This window comes from Grammomys surdaster, unplaced genomic scaffold (assembly GCF_004785775.1).
Source record: "Grammomys surdaster isolate TR1022 unplaced genomic scaffold, NIH_TR_1.0 126248, whole genome shotgun sequence".
In the NCBI taxonomy this organism is placed as follows: Eukaryota; Metazoa; Chordata; class Mammalia; order Rodentia; family Muridae; genus Grammomys; species Grammomys surdaster.
In genome coordinates this window covers 2568242-2585197 of record NW_021621048.1, presented here as the reverse complement: position 1 = coordinate 2585197, position 16956 = coordinate 2568242, and the positions used below count along the sequence as shown (strand labels likewise).

At 35.9% G+C, this 16956-nt stretch overlaps 1 long non-coding RNA gene across 5 annotated transcripts in view; it reads left to right on the top strand.

Annotated features, from left to right (window-relative positions):
* Positions 1-16956, top strand: part of LOC114613565 — an 87890-nt gene that overhangs the window by 57842 nt on the left and 13092 nt on the right. For 4 of the 5 annotated variants that reach the window (XR_003710197.1, XR_003710199.1, XR_003710198.1 and 1 more), the window contains 2 exons: positions 21-116; positions 4505-4881. This is a non-coding gene — a long non-coding RNA (uncharacterized LOC114613565). Of the gene's footprint in view, positions 1-20; positions 117-4504; positions 4882-16956 lie in introns of those variants that run through there. The other variant, XR_003710201.1, reaches the window with a different exon arrangement.

Below are 16956 nucleotides of genomic sequence, written 5' to 3'. Positions count from 1 at the left end.
TTTATCTCTTTGGACAATAGGGGGAGATAAAGCCATCATGAAAGTAAAACACCTACTTGGAAAAAGTCGCATAACTTGGTGACTGAGAGAACTCCTTAAAAACAACACAGAGAAAGGTAAGTACAGCATTTATACCGTCATATTACCACTTAGGTGTGTGACACGTTCTGGAATCCGATGTGGTCCATTAAGTTCTCAGAGTCAGAGACTGTGTAAATCAACCTATCATGGGAGAGACTGCCATAGCTGTAAATACAATTCTTTATATGTTCAAAAGTTTGAAGAACAATCTTACTTATTTTGTCATGTGATTTCTGTCCAACCTACACTCCACAAAAACAAGCAAGCAAGCAAGCAAGCAAGCAAACAAACAAACAAATAAAAAGCAAAATAAAGAGGGCACATTCCCAACCATTTATGCACACAATTCTGTATTTTCCTGTGTAAATTAAATATGATTAACCACAGAAATTGGGAAGCACAAAGTCTTGGTAGCTTCATAAAGCTAATCAAAGCCTGTAGATATTTAACTCAGCATCTACTGAAAATGAAACTTTAGCCTTAAAGTACCGGCCTTTTGGTTGGGGGCATAGCTTCCTAGGAGAACTTGGACTTTGCTCACCCTGCCAATCTGCTCTGAGGCTATAGTACAGGATACATTCCAGCACAGTCTACTCAAAAAATAGTGACATTGCCTCAGAAGGTAAGGGGACACAAAAAAATCTAAAGTCCAACATGGTACGTATTAAAAATATAAATTTTCTTATTTGATAGGAAACACTTTGTTGTCTTATTTTGCTTGGTAAGTTTGAGCCTGGATACACCTATTGTATTTAAGTTATCATTCCACAGAAAAGCCATAGTTGCATTTCTATTTTTAGGTTAAATTTCATAAATTTTATTGGCGTTTGCAAAACAAAATTAAAGACGTTAAGTTGTACTGTCCAACAGAGCGTTTTAAATTGTGATTATAATTGGGCTGTTATTTTGACTACCCTATAGAGCACAAACTGGAAATAAACAGAAAAATCATGATTAAACATATTTGACCTGTAGAGGCCACACCATCCCTGCAGTTGCATATGGTCATGTGACTGAGTGCTGAACTCTGTAAGATACTATGCAACCTGGCATTTCCTCTTGCTCTAATGTAAAGGCTAGGCTACCTTTGAAGGATGTCACTGCCTATTTCTTCTTTTGCATATTCTTTGTCTACATGGTCAATCACAGTGCCAATGTTGTTTTTCTTTTTTCAGATGCCTCTCAAGTCTCCCTTTTCTCTTTTTTTTTTTCTGATTCATATTCTTTCTCAAGGAGAAGCTCTGACCCCTCTGTAATGAAATTCAAATGTTTGAAGCATTCTAATGCTTCCCAGTATCCTAGTAATTGATAACTATCGGTTTGTGCTTTGTGGCTAGTCTTTCAGGAGGTGCTGTCCAACTTCACCTTCAATGCTACCATTCCTAACAGTGCTATATAGTAGAGCTAAGGACCCCATTATTTCTCAAGATGGCCACACCCTCCACCAGGGGCAATGGCTTCTCTTGCTATGGTGATGCATTTTTCTCACCCCCAATTTTGATTCCATCAAACAGAGCTAATATAAGGTAAGCCTGTCTAACAAAATCAGCAATAAAAACAGAACAAGCATAACAATAAAAAACCTGCCAAACTGGAAAATAAAATAGTGATCATAAAAGAAAAAAATAAAGAAAAGAACCTTGAAAACAAATATAAAAAAGCATAGAGATGGAGTCTTGTTCCTTCCCTGTTAACTCTTAACTGGCTATTTTGAGGATAGCAAATGTACAGAATATCTTACTAATCTTAAACTTCATTTGACTTAGACTACACTCACAGCCATCAATAATAGTGATGTACTCAGGAGCCCCAGACTCTATTTGAACAGTGTGTTATTTGAAGATATTATGAACACAATCCCCATTCCTGCATGCCTATTAGTAACAAGCCACATACACATCATATTAAAAACAAGTTTCTGCTTCTCTTGTTGACAATTAAACTTGGACAGTTGGTCTTCAAAGGTTATTTTCAACACTTCCTAGAAGGGTAAATCCTGCCTGAACTGGTTTTTGATGAAGGCACAATGAAGCAAAACTGTGTGTCCTCAAGTGTGATTTGGGGAGAATTCTCTATTTACCATGTTATGCATTTGTATATTGCATATAACTATGATCAAAATCAAATGTTTTATGGGAAAGAACAGTTGCACTGGACAAAAGCTTATATAACCTCAGCCTTTTAGTCAAAATAGAGATCCACGCCAACTATGCTGCTTAGTAATCAACCATTCCTTTCCTCAAACTCTGTATAAGGAAGTTACAAACAGTAATGGGACCTTTTAAATACCTTTGCTCATGTGCCTGCTGTCAAACTTTAGACTTTTTCTTTTTACTGACTTGCTTATTTTAGTGTGTGTGTGTTTGTTTGTGCACATGTGCTGCATGCATGCTCAAGCATAAATATTATAGGGATATGATATTACCACCTGCAGACAATCTCTGTGGTTGTGTGATATTTGGAATTCTGGGGAATTTTCAGAGGGTATATAAATGCTAGGTCCCTGAAAGGCAGGGTGGGTTGTTGACTTGGTTGTTTTTGATTGTGGTTGGTTGTAGTTGGTCGTGGTTTGTTAAGAAGTCATGCACAAAGAAGAAACAGGAAATTAGATATCCTGACAGCAAAGATCGAACTTGCCTCAAGAAATTCGATGTTCCCAATCAGCAGGAAGTAGTTTTATGATGATGTTCCCCACTTTTGACCCTCGACTTTATTCATGAATCTCTTTCCTTTCCTCTCTATCCTTCTCCATCTCTTATCTAGTGTTAGAGGGCTGAAAGGGTGGAAAAATATGGTGGAGAAGGGTGGAAGGAAGAAGAACACACATTGTAGAAAAAAGACAGCTACAATTCTGTTTATTCAATAATAAATCCTTGCATAAAACATTGTTATTTAATGGTGAGATACTCGGAATACATTTTTATGGTAGAGGGACTCATCAAAATAGTCTCTTTTTAGACCAGGGGAGATAATTTATTTAAGTCTGCATAATAACAGAGAAAAATACTAGGCATTACAAAATAAAACAACAACAAGAAAATGCCACTAATGTTCTCTAAATCATATTATAGGGAAAAGATGGGAAGTCGAGTTATACAAAAGATTACAGATTTTGAACAGAAACAAGGACTGGCAGAGCTGGCTTTTGTAACTCTTCACTAGGTTGGTTTTCTGTCTCTGGTTTTACTGTAAAATGTATATGCTCTTAAAAATTATGTATATACATATAAACACAGATATTTATATATATACTCTTTACATAGACTTATAAACTGACATATACATATACATACAATTTAAATTTATATCAAGAAAGAGTCACTTATTTTTCTTAATTTTAAAAATATTATTTTCTATGTTTTTTTGAACTAATTACATTTTGGCTATTGCACCTTTTCATAGATAGCAATGTCTCTATTATGTAAACAGTGGTTCTACACACATGCCATTATCTTGTGTTATCATACGTAGAAATGCAATTGATAGTATGGCTTATGAAAATCTAGATCTTTAAAATAAGTACTTTAATAGTGACTATTTCCACATGTTCTTTTCAATACCTACCTGGTCAATGTAGCGGGAGATTAACTAGAAGATTTACAAACGTTAACCTATGAGCAAATAACACCTAACTATTTTAGCAATAGCATCTAAGAAATGTAAGCACCTTCGTGTGCATCTCTTTTTTCATGTTCTATGACCACATTGTCATATAATAATAATTAATTACTAATTTTATGACTTTCTGATAATAAGAGTAATAACCAGACATGAAAATCTATATGTAGGACTGTAAGTTAGCAATAGAAAAATATCTCATTTTGATTTTTCTCACAGCAAGATTTTCTGTAATATGAAACTATGTAAGCATTTCATCAGCAGGACCTGAAGCATACATTTCTACTCATGAGTTCAGTCTTCAATTTCTTTCCATATCAACAAACACATTCTGGAACCAGACAGGATATATGTTGCTGTTTGCCAGAGATGTAAGATATATAACTATGTGTGAAATATGAAAAAAAAAACTTCTTAATGTGAACTGATATTTCTTATCATTAACACTACTATTCATTTAGACAATTGTGAATAAACATAACACTTAAGTGCAATATCACAACAGAACTCAATAATATGCTCATTTGTGAAAATTAAATGTCAATTTCTACCTTCTGAAAGTAATATGACAAAACACATTCTCTTGCTGAGAAACAATTTAATTAGCATCAACAATGTGTCTTCAAATGAGATGGACAATAAATTGTCTCACACATGCATGTTAAATTTTTTCTTTTTTCTGTTACTTTCCAACAGGAGAATAATAGCTATTGCAATATTCATTTGTGAGTAATGAGAATAGTAAATTGTATCATGCTTGTTTGCTGGCAGTGAGAAATGTTTCAGTCTGCTTTTTTTCTAACAGAAAGACAAATGATAACAATTTAAAGGACTGAAAAGAAAGGAAAAGAGCCCTAGACATCTACCAGAACACGCCTGACCTGATACCTTAGCACGTTTATCTAGAGCCCTCATTGTCCTGGATGAAGTAGAAAAGACTGAATTGGAAGCTCGGTGCTCAGTGACTCCATTTGTCCACGTGGATAAATCATCTCCAGTCAGTAGATTGCAAAGCCCACAGACGAAGCAAACATTTACCTGTCCTATTGTTCTTTACCTTGTTTCAGTCTTGCACATGTACTTCAGTACGACTCAGGTGGAATGGTGTTTAGACATAAATCTGACTGCATGGCCTCGTTCTGCCATTATCTGTCTGTTATGCACAATAAAAATGTAACAATCTCTGATGCTGTTTTTCTGAGAGTCTAAGAGGAAAAGAGCATTTTGAGACCTTCTGGCTTATATGAATTTTCCAGAGAGAGAAAGAATAGGGGTAGCAGTGCTGCAGATATGAAGCAAACCAAAAGAGAGATTAGCAAGATATTCACAATCTTCAGAGACCTCCACCTACCCCAACAAGAACTCCTTTGCCCTTTCAAAAGTTTTTTTTTTGGTCATTATTTGAGTTATATTTACCTTGTGCCTTGCTCACTGTGGCTGCATTTCCCTCTCAACGTCTGGCTACATCTTCACAAAATATCACCAAAATACTGCAATGAGCCCTTCGGTCACTGCAGCCTCCAACCCAGCATCTCTGCAGACAACTGCCTTCACTGACTGAAGCCGTACCACACAGAGCCAGGGCAGCTGCAGTTCAGAGGCAGCTAGCTAGACCAGTGGTTTTGTGCAGCCCACTTTCTTCCCTTTTCTAGCATTAAAAATAGCTTTCCTGAGTTTTCAATCCCCCAGGAGCAAAGCTCCCATGAAAATGAGATAATTATTGTAATAAATATACATTAAATATATAGACAAAACATATTAGAGTCAATTTATGCTTAATGGTGCATTTTTTTTTTTTTTTTTACTTTTTGTGCTATTTATAGGTTAAATCGTTGAGAAAAACACACTTGAAAGTATGCTTTGTTAAGCAACAGCTAAAAATGTGATGAATCCCTATAAATCACAGTGCTGGGTAGGTTTTGTCAGGTTGACCCAAACCTAGACACACCTGAGAAGAGGACCCTCAGTTGAGGAATTTCCTTCATCAATGAGTCCTATGGGCATGTCTGTGGAGAGAATGTCCTTAATGGATAATCGGTGTAAGAGGGCTCAGCCGAATGTGAATGGTGCCATCCCTGGACAGATGAGTGTAGGCTGTATAGAGACGGTATCTTAGCAAGTCTGGGAGAGCAAATCAGTAAGCAGTGTTCCTCCCTGGTCTCTACTTCAGCTCTTGCTGGCATGTTCTTGCCTTGAATTTCTGTGTTGGGTTTCTTCAGTGATGGGACAGTCAGCCGAATAATCCATTTCCTCACCATGTTGCTTTTGGTGGTAGTGTTTATTGCAGCAATAGAAAGCAAACTAGGACAACCATGTTGACTGGTGCCTCATTAAATAGATGGCAAAAGTTTTGGGGGGAAAAACAAGGTTTATGTTTACTTATTGTTTGTTTCATTGTCTTGTTTTTAATTTATTTATTTATTTATTTATATTTTTTACATCATTGAAAAAAGTTACTAATATTTCTAGTGGCACACACTTTGTCTTTCATGAAGTGTGCACCGGAATCAATGGAGTAGTTTCCACAATAGCTTTGTTTATGGTTTGGGTCTTCCTCCCTCAATTATAAGCAAATTCATGAACTATAAGAATGGGTGAAAACTGATATTTATCCTTACTTTAAGATTATAATTAGCTGTGATTTAAACCAGCTATAAATAAGTGAGTTTGGTTTGTCTACTGTAATTTTTGTAAAATACATTATTGAGATATTGTTTATAAAATTAAGAAAATCCCCAATGGCTTGTTAAAAATTTAAGCACGGGGGCTTTTAATTAACAATTCATATTCTGATTGTACTCAGTGACACTCTCAATGTACATGAATTTTGTGACATGTCACCTTGACCCATAGGCTCTGAAGGAGTAGACACAAAATGTCAAATAAGACATACTTATTTGGTCCTTTATGTGCAGCAATACTAATCCTTAATCTGAGGCTGAAGCCCATAGAACAGTACTGTAGAGAAAGTACATGTGCAAAGCTCTATGGTGCATTATGTGTGATAAGCAAGAAGGACATTATAACTCTTGATGATGGTGAACTTCTACAGCCATGCCCTGCACAACCTTGTTTCTGCTCCGAGTACTTCTGTAAGGTGGAATAAGTGAGGCATAGTAATGTAGGCAAATGAGGATATTGCTAAGAAATATGACCATGGAACTGTAGTGTGCTTGGTGCATGAAGTAAATATATTTTTTATTCAAGAAATAATTTTACATTCCTTCCTTCCTTCTGTTTCTATGAAGACTTATTGAATAGAGGGAACAAATATGTTTATTCTCTATAATTTTTTCTTGTTAAAAATCCTTTGTTTTTCTCATACAAATTGTGAGCTTAGTAAGTATAATTAAAAGCCCACTGAAGAGCATATTTAGCATACATTTTTTTTTTTTTTTGGTTTTTCAAGGCAGAGTTTCTCTGTGTAGCCCTGGCTGTCCTGGAACTCACTCTGTAGACCAGGCTGGCCTCGAACTCAGAAATCCGCCTGCCTCTGCCTCCCAAGTGCTGGGATTAAAGGTGTGCGCCACCACTGCCCAGCTAGCATACTTTTTAAACAGATGAAATTAATTAAAATATGCTATGTTTTTCATGTAGTATCATGCAGTCCCTACTACTATAGCTTTGTAGTATAACCTGAGCTCAGGCATGGTGATTTATCTCTCTCACAGTTTCATTGTTCAGAATAGCCAATGGGTTGCGTTTTTTTTTTAAATTTGTTTGTTTGTTTGTTTGTTTTGAGTAGTGGTCAGTGAGAGTAAATAGACAACACTACAGGCTATTGAAATTGCCTTCCAGAACATGAGATCGAGACTGTGTTAGCGAAGATATCACGTTTGAGACAAAAAATAGAAAAGTCAAGTTGGTACATTTTGGAATCATCACTCTTACTGGCTAGCTTTCTTGTTTCTAGAAAGTATATGCATGATGCTGAGGGAGAAGAATAATGATCAGTTTTACTAAGATGTTAACCCTCATATAACAATCACAACCAGCTTGGAAAGATCTAGCCATTGGTGCAATAGTGTCACAAATGTTATAAGAGGTACCAACCACTTTCTGATTGTATTTAATGCCTCCTATGCAAGATGGAGCTCCTTCCCAGTATTGTTATCTAGTACAAAACTCATGGTTGGTGTTCCCTTGTGTTTACCAGGATTTCTGCATTCAATATGGTAGCCATTAGTCACATGTGCCTCCTGAGAACTTCAAATTTACACAGGGCCACATGTTGAAATTATACGTGTAAAATAGTTGGATTTTTTTGTTTGATTGAGAATTTCATAGATGGATATAACACATTTTGATCAATCTCATGACCAAGTGACTACTATCCAGTGTCACTCTTATCCACACCAACACTGTGTCTTCCTAACTTCATGTGCTTTTTATTTTTAAATTTGCTGAGACTACTTAGTGCTAACATTTTGTGGATAGGATAGGCCTACCATCTGAAGTATAAACAACTTGCCAGGAGCCACATCCCTTAAGGAAACTGACTCTTACTCCTTCAACAGCCATTAATGGACTATATATCCTGAGCTAGGAATGAGACAGTTTTGAAACCCAAGTAAATGCTGGAATTAGAGATAGCTTATTATAATGCAGGTCTTGTACGTATACTCACAGTACTCACAGGTGTTGTGCGTTCATGAGTACAGTTCCTGCCATGCCTTAAAAACACTGTTTCTCAGTAGTCCTCCACTACTACACTTCAACTTTTTCTGTCCCCTCTTCAGCAGTGTGTTCCAGCTCATGGAACTGTTTGGGAAGAATCAGGTGGTTTGGCCTTGTGAGAGCTGAGTTACTGGAGCTGGAGGGATTCCTTTCACATAATCTTCTGCATGGCTGTTTCACACTTTTTCTCTCAACAAGCACTATGCTTCTTATCTTGTCCTTACTCCCCATTGATGACTTTGTATCTTACTTCACAGAGCAATAAAAATGCTGAGATAAATGTCACATTTTCAGTACCATATTTACCTAGTTGACACAGGAGACATTTGCATACTGCCTGCCTTCCTGCCTCTCCCTAGTTCCTAGTTCTGAGTCCTCCCTTTCTGTGTGGAGTAGCTATCACACGGGCTCCTTCATACGCAAAAACATTTGATCAACATATTTTTTAAAATTTTTTCCAAATGTCACAGCCAACAGGGTCTAGCTTGTTAGTACATACCTTGAAATTATTTCTTTTGTCAACATTGATTTTTCCGTTTTCAGCCGTGTTTGTGATATTCTGTGTAGTCAATCTCTTCAAAAGGGATTTCTGCACATGCAGTCTCTGGCTTTCTTGTAACATGTTCTCTTGAATACTCATTCAAACTTTTATCAATACTGTGCTATAAAACCTGCATTTTATAAGGTTTTATAGCACATTTTATAATAGTCCTACTACATACTCTAGTGACACACAATGACTCTCCTCTTATCCTACTGACAATACTTTCTACTGTGTCACATACCTTTCTTGGTAGGCTTTTAGCACATCACAGTTCTAGATTTCTGCTGATAATAACTCTTTGGACTGCTTCAGATCTTAAACCCTAGTCGCTTTCTCTATTCATTCACTTTCTGGATAATCTTCCTATGTTTCATCTCTTTAAATATATTATGTATGTATACTGTGCCAAAAATGCATCTCAAATTTAAGTGTTCCTTTTCAATTCTTAGCATGCTGTTTAGTGAGGCTCAAAGCCAACTTCACAATTTTCATCTACCCACAGCAATCCATTCTTGTTGGGTAAAATCATAAATCCATTTTTAGCTACTTGTCTTATACATGAATCATACATGAATCCGTTTTCTACCAGCCATTACTCAACCCTTACTGTTACCTATCCTAGACAGCATAGAAACCTCATGCTTGGATTATTATACTAGTCTCATAAGTGTATTCCTTACCTCTATTCCTGCTTCTACTATTGGTTCTCTAGGCAACAAGCAAGCTTACAGAAATTGGAAATCATCTTTGACTTTTCTATGCAACCTGGAGTAAGCCAGAAAGGTCTAGTACTACCTGCCCATTTAGTCACATCTTCTACCTCTCTCCTTGTAATTCCATGTCATTTGCTCGGGCATTTTTCTTATGGTTTATACATCCTTGGAATTCTTCCATTTTGGGCATATGTTTTAAGTGATCCTTTTATCAAAAAGGTTGTTCTTTTAAAAACTATTTTCAAAGGTAAACTGCCTCAGTTCAATGATGATTATATCCAAGTACCATAATCTAAATAGTCTATTTTAACCACAGTGCTTAATATACATACACAATCTTACTTCAAAGTTTACTTGTTCCCTCTTTGTCTTAATTATTCCTTACCTTATGCTGGATTGTTATCTAAAATATCATCTACTTTCTATAACTCTTATAACTATTATGAACAGTCTGTCTCTTCTGCATGAATATAACAAAGAAATCTTGACTTTATTTTCATATCATTCTACTTTCAACTTCCTAGGCATCAATATGAGTGTCAGTTTCATACGGAGGCCCTCTATAAACGCTTATAAACAATGTATATAGAATAATGTGAAATTATTATGGGCTATATAACTGAATATAAACAGCTCAAAATATAGTATATAAAACATACCTAAAGGTTTTGATAAACATACAAATCCAAAGATGTGTATCAAACATATTAGTGTAAATCTGTTTATAAATAAAAGTAGATGTGGATCAAGAAGTGTTGAGTTAAATGGGTTTGTGATTAACTTAATTTATAGAGTATGAGTCTAAAAGAGAGAAAATAAAATGCATGTAGCTCATTGAAAATGCTATGGATTAGGCATGGCATTTCTTTGAAGTAGAATTGATCCCTTAAATACAGTTAAGAAGCATCAAGAAATAGGAATGGAAAAAGTCATTGAATCTCTATTGCATATGGTATGATTATACATATAAAACTCTAAAGACACTACTCAAAAACTCTTAGAGCTGATAAGCAGTCAGGCAAAATAGCAAGATATAAAATTGACATACAAAATTTGAAAGTTTTCCTATATACAATAACAAACATGTGGAGAAAAAAATACCAGAAACACAATTGCCTAAACGAACAAACTAGGAATAAAACTTATCCAAATTAAAAATGCACATAACATTGACAGGGAGATGTGATGTGTGTTGGGTTCTTGGGAGAGCTGGACATGATGGTGAAGGGATGGGATGATCACAGTACTTTATATGTGTGTGTGTGTGTGTATGTGCATGCGCATATACATATATTTCATGTATATGAAAAGTCAATCCATAAATAACAATAATAATTTAAAACTTCTACTTGTAAAAAACCAAACCTTACATGTTTGAGTTCTTATATGTGGAGTATGTTTATATAGTAAATACTGGTTGTTTTTTTTTTAATTCAAGGGCTGCAGGCAAGTGCCAAGAAGACATACATATGCCTTAACGTTATTTCGAATGATCGTGTATATTAGCAACATGTGGTATAGGTCTTGTATATTTCAACATGTAGGTTTAGTCCTGGAGTCACAATTTTACCATATCTTGAATTGTCATAATGTTGTATTTCAAAAGCAGTTTCGATTTATTTATGTATTTATGTATTTATGTATTTATTTATTTATTTATTTACTACAGGCTTGCCCTATTTGAAAACTCATGTCCTTTAAGTTACCTGACACACTGGCTGGGTATAATACTCAAGAGTAGCATTTTATTTATCTTTAGGTCACTATAGAATCCATTCTTGTTGACTTTGGATATTTTTGTGATACTAGCACACTATAGGTGTGATGGCTATTCTTGGTTGTCAACTTGATCACATCTGGAATTAATCATAAAACCCCAAGCTACTGAGTACACCTGTGAGGAATTTTTTTTCAATCAAATCTTTGAAGTTATCTAGATCTATTGAGGTGAGAAGATCCTCTTTAATCTAGGTTGCACCTTCTGTTGATAACATATATAAAGGACGTGGAAGAAGGAAGCTTGTTCTTTTTGCCTGCTTGCTCTCATCTTGCTAGCTAGTCCATTCCTTCACTGACATTTGAGCCTGCTTCTTCAAAATCCTGTAACCTATGGAAGATCAGTTACGACATCTCACCTTGTGGACTGAACAGCTACTGGATGCTTGGACTGGTAGACAGCCAGTGTTGAACTAGCTGGACCACAGCCTGTAATACATTCTAGTAAATTCCTTTTATCTATACACATACTCATTTTGTAAATTCTGTTCATCTAGAAGACTCTGAACAATATAATATGCACTCCACCTTCATCAATATCTTGACTTCCTTGCTTATCTACCTGAAAAGGTTCTTTATTACCTGGTTGTTTATAGTGTTTTAAAAAGATTTATTTATTTTTATGTGCATTGATATTTTTGCCTCTGATGCATGTCTCTGTGAGGGAGCCAGACCCTCTGGAACTGGTGTTACACTTTTGAACTGAAGTATGGGTGCTGGGAATTCAAACCAGGTCCTCTTGAGGAGTAGCTCTTAACTGCTGAGCCACCTCTCTATCCCGTTTATAGAATTTTTAAAAATCATATACATTTTTGATTGATCCAGTCATTTTTTCTTTTGAAATAAAACGTTCCTTTATTTTGTTTTTTATTGCACATGTTGTATGTGAGAAACCTCTGTTAATATTCACAGACCTGTGGCCATTAGCACTTCCAGCTCCACTCTCAGAATCTGTGGTTTTTCAATGCATTGTTGTTAACTGTTTTGCCTTGTAAGTGGAGGTAGTTACTTCTGGATAAACATTTCTTTCTATTAAATACTCTTCTTTCTGGAAAAATGTGAAAAGGAGTCTTAGGCTTTTCCTATTTTCCCCAAAAGCTTCTGAAACTGATGTATTGACTAGGACCTAGATATCAATATTGATGTCCTGAATTTGGCTATCTCGTTTAACATAGGGAAACTATTTTAAAATAATGTTAAAGGTATGGAAACAGAACTTTAAAATCATGTGTCAAGGATAAAAAGATGGCTCAGCAGACTACTGACTGCTCTTCCAGAGGACCTGAGATCAATTTCTAGCACTCATATGGCAGCTCACAACTGTCTGTAACTTTAATTCCAACAATCCAATGCCCTCTTCTAATCTCTGTTAGAAGCAGACATAGATGCGGAATACAGATATTGATACAGGCCAAATACCCATACACCTAAAATAAAAACATCAACAAATAAACAAAATAAAATTATGTGTTATAGGTATTGCAGATGCATACAATTTGGATCAATTTAAGATTTTTAAAATTTATGTGAAAATGGCAGGAAATTAATTTTTTAAAGACAAAATTCAGCACTCCTCCCATGGGGTAGTGATACAGTGTTTTACACTTTAACATAATGATGATCTAGAACATCTTTCAGCAGCTCCTTGCCAACCATGGATACTCTGGAATATGCCATGTTATTAATTTTTGGTAGGCTAGAAAATAGACTTTGAATGTAAGATATTTTCATCAGCAATCAAGGATCTTTTGTGCAGTAACTTAGGTAGTTATTTGAAATTAGTATTATTTTTACACTGAGTATCAGCAGCTAAGTCTTTAAAAGGGAAGCCAAGTAGCAAATAAGCAAATAAAACTATATGGCTATATATATTCAAATAGCTAAGGAAATAGCCCCATAGCTGTAGATATCTCGGTATCTTTTACTGTGTTTTCAATTTGTTGATTTATTTTGCTCATCAGATTTCACAAAACAATATGAAGACATCAAAAATATTCATTTTATTCACACTAAGCCCTGTCTTAAATTTTTATTATTTTAATTTCTATTCACACTTTTCATCCCCGAACAGATTTTAAGCCAATTAAAAAAGCATCTTATAGACAATCTAATATACTCTGGCTAGTTAGTCAGAAGCAGGGGGTTCAGTCTGTGAATTCATGCTGCTATAGATTAAGATATTCCACCCATTTTTTTTTTATGAAAGAGCAAAAGGAGGTTTCATTAAATTTCAAAGGCCTGTCTTGTGTCCAGCCATCAATGTGCTATTATTATACTTAATGTCTCATTCCTCACAAGGGAATTTTTTTCTCTTTTAAAATCCCTTGTCACTTTCCAAATCATCATTTTCAGAATCTACCAATCAAAGGAAATTGTGATTCTTTGAGCCTCTCAGCTGTACTCTTTGTAACCATGGAAACCAGCCAAACTGTTGCCAAGGTTACCTTCCTGAAGCTATCATTGCATCCTCATTATCACTTTTTTCGAAGATTAATAAACCCATTGATGCTTTAAAATAAATAATGCTTTAATTTTGTATAATTTATAGACTATAAGATGATTTCTTTATTTCCTTCCATTTAAAATTAAATATAACTGTGTGCGCAGCTCAAAGTGAAGGAACAGGCTCTCGTGGGGTGACATTTTGGGCAATTGATTGTCTGACAAGAGAATTAATTAGACCTTAGTGCTGAGAATGGTTTCCCTTTAGTGAACAATTTAGAGCTTAAGGTTATTTATCCTTTATTTTCCTTTCCTTCGCACGACTTCATTTTGCGTATTATATGTCACATACTATAAATTTTTTATTGGTTTTCAATTTTTAAATTAATGTATGGCTAGGACACAGAAGATTGCCTTTAGAGAAACAATAAAGAATGTATTTATACAAATCACAAAGTCATAAAAGTAATTGTATGTTTTTATATATTTTAAAATGTAGGCACATAAAGTAAGATATTATGAAGCATTGTATTACATGGATAATCTAATGCTATTGAGCTAATTTATACTATTTAAGCAAATAAATGAAGAATCAAATTCGAGACAAATTATAAATATTTTCAGGTACTTATAATATTTACATATGCAAATTTTATAATGTCTTTGATCTCCCAATCAGGCATATAGTTTCAAAAATATCTTTAAATAGACCTGTGATCTATCCAAGGGATGCAGACAATGATCCAGTGTAGGGGTTGGGATATGACTTCGTTTCCTAGTGTTTATATGATTAGACAATGATGTCTTGAACAGTTGGAACAAACTTAAAATCACTGTGTTCTTTGCATTTGGGAGTGATGTTTTTCACAGGAAAGAGAAAGTATAGGGTTGCTTCTCTCTCCTAATTGAAGATGAACAGAATCACATTGATGGCTTTTTTTGTGAGGGCTTTCTTCCCAGTAAATTCCTACCTTTAGATGAACCAATTGCTCCCTTAGTCCTAAGAGGGAGGCATGCAACAATGAAACAGAGGCCGCGAAAATGAAACAAAAGCCCTGGAAAGGAAATTTGGTGCCATGCCTGGGGGTGTACCAAGAACTGCCTATAGGACTCAGGGAAAACTGGGCAAGCTTATTGCAAAGTGGTGGTTTATAAACAGGGGAGTTCTGAGGCTAGAAGGATTAACTTGCATCCCAGAAGTCAGCATCTTACCAGAGAATGTAAATTACCATATGATGCAGAAGAAGGGACTATTGCTTCCTGGAGATGGTGAAAGGGGAGAGGGTCGCTACAGACAGTATACATAGCTACTGTGTCCCACTGTCCTCCATTTCCTGTCTCCTAGTACCTGTCAATTGATGGAAGAAGTCCTAGAACATGAAGGAAAGGAGGTAATTTGTCTGGGAGCTGGGAAGGGATAAGTAGGCTTTAGGGACAGAGAAGACATTTTTCTGTCTTTTTTTTCTTTATTCTTTTGTGTGTATAGTGTGTATGAGTGTGTGTGTGTGTGTGCGCACTTTTATAAGTGTAAATGTGGGTAAGAGGATGCTAACACAGGCTGTAGATCGGAGGATGGCTTCAAGGACTTTGATGCTGACCCCCTGATGTCAGTCTTCACTTTTCACCTTTCTTGAGAGGATCTCTTGTCCTGGAGTGTCTGCAGATTCTTCTGTCCTTGAGTCCCATCTCTCTGTAGGAACACTGCAGTTCCTGGTGTTTGCTCTACACAGGACCATACCAGGCATCTTCATGGGGTCTGAGAGTTCAAAACAAATGTTTTACACACAGAGCAACCTTCTCATGCCCTGGAAATATTTTCTGATGTTATAAGAACTAAAAAATTTCAACTGTCAGAAAGATCATCATAATTAATATGCAAAATCTGCCTCATGCTCCCTGCCACCTTACTCATGTCAACACTGGGCAGAACACAGCCTGAAAGACCTGGCCTTAAGGGTGACCTAGATTCTGAAACTGCCTGTTTATGTTTGTGGTGTCTCTTAGTTAAACGCTGCGTTGAAGAGCAAAATGAAGATTTTGTGGATTTAAATCTCATTTCTGTGAGCACATTGATAGGGCCATAAAATAACACAAGCTAGGAGAATGAAGAAATATGGAGACTCAGTGGATATATTTCCAAGTGTGTCCTATTAAGTATTGTGCTCCCAGAAAAATCTGTGAGCTCTATTCACTAGCAACAGCATAGGAATGATGGTCCAACTGAGGCTCAGCAGCAGAGGTTTGGGACGCTGTGTTTTCAGATAAAGAAAGTTGATTTCATCAGCTTTAAATAAGTAAGACAAGTGCCCTGAAAGACTGAAAGGCACATAATCCATTTATCAGGGTTCATTCACGGTTTCTACTAGATTGTCAGTGGCACAGAGCTTTCTGAACTTGCTACATAGACAAAACAAAGCAATCACCTTTATCCTCAAAGTCCGAGAGTCATTTATTAACTTGTTCACAGCCAGAAAATTAAGCAAATAGGTGATGGAATGCAAGTTGTTCTTTAAGAGGGTGAAAGAGGGAAGAGTAGCCAGTAATCGACAAAGCCAGAGACCATTTTCATGATACTTCTTCAGGTTTGCCATTTCTGTCTTCTGAACACCCTTGTTGAGCTTCTCTGTTCATCAAGAGAACAGCATCGAGGAACTTATAAGCAATTATAATCTCTCCTTGTACAGTGTGAATACTGCGTTTTGAAGCAGATGGTGTGTTTATAAGCATTCTGTATTTCTATAAGACCTGGACAGTGAGAAACCCGACTATTCATCTACAGGAAAAGTCCAAACGTTGAAAGAATAAGGGCAATATAGGACAAACTAGCTTTAGCTTTTGTTCATAACTAAAGCATGATTATAAAAGTGGGTTCCCAGGATCTGATAGAGCCCACCATGCCCCCCTCAAGTCTGTTGATTTAAGGAGAGGAAAAAAAGAAAAAAACACTAGAGACTTCTCAGTTTTAAAAATTACTATACATAGCAAACACATGGAGTTTTATCCAATTTTGTTTTCCCTTTGAGGCTTTAATGTAGTTATGGTAGCATGAAGTAGCAGACAAGAACGCACAGAAGGAAACCAATTACTTAGGTAGAAACCAGATAA